Here is a 1,081-nt window from a genome sequence, read left to right as displayed (position 1 = left end):
GGGACGGACGGACGGACGAGAAAATGTGTCGTTGTGTTACTCATGCACATTTTTGTGTTTATATAGGCTGAACATGTCTGTGTTTATACTGTAGCTTTATCAATATAATGATCCATTAAAAATATTTCTTAACATTTTAAACACAAAATATTACACCTGTCACAGTTTCCCTGAGCCAAAGACGACAGCTGCATAATTACTTTTGTTCACCAACAATGCAGAACTGTAAGATATTCAATTTAGTTAAATAATATTAGAGAAAAGCTGAAAGAAAGTCACTTTCGGCTTTTCCCGTTTAGGGGTCACTACAGCGAATCGTCACACTAACGACTCGCATGTTGATATTTGGCACGTGTTTTACGCCGGATGCCCTTCCTGACGCAACCTGGAGCGGGAGCGCTGTGCCTTAACCACTAGCCTACCAGGGACGGCCTAATATTAGAGAAAAGCTGCAAATTCTCATATTTAAGAAGCTAAATATCTGTGAATGTTTGGCATTTTGTTAGAGTGAATGACTTAAGCCATCAATCCATGAAACTGGGTTTAAATCACTTAATTCTCTGACAGTAGGGTAACTTATTAATTGACAGTTTGTTTGGATAATGAATCATAAATTTCTTTTGACCTCTCGCTGGAGATTGCTGTCCATCACTTTCACATTCTGTTTCAACTCTCTCCTCTTCCTCTGTTCTGTCTCCTGTCCCCTTTGTCCTCTCTACTCACTGTTTTCTCTTTATGGTGAAGACTTAACGTTACAGTGACGTTACATTTAAGGTTTATGGTTAGGCAAGTAGTGGTTGTGTGTTAGAGATAGGGCAAGTCTCCAGGAAATAAATGGAAATCAATGTAGTGTCTTATGAAATGATGGAAATGCAACTGTGTATGTATGTGCATGCAAGAAGGAGTGTTGTTCAAGTGTGTATTCTCCAGAGTGCTCAGGACCTCAGTCAGGTCCGAAGGTTCATCTTCCAACAAGACAATTACCCTAAACACACAGCTAAAATAACAAAGGAGTGGCTTCACAACAACTCCATGACTGTTCTTGAATGGCCCAGCCAGAGCCCTGACTTAAACCCAATTG

The sequence above is a fragment of the Monopterus albus genome, unplaced genomic scaffold (genome assembly GCF_001952655.1).
Source record: "Monopterus albus unplaced genomic scaffold, M_albus_1.0 scaffold50.1, whole genome shotgun sequence".
NCBI lineage: Eukaryota > Metazoa > Chordata > Actinopteri > Synbranchiformes > Synbranchidae > Monopterus > Monopterus albus.
This window is presented reverse-complemented; position numbering follows the sequence as displayed.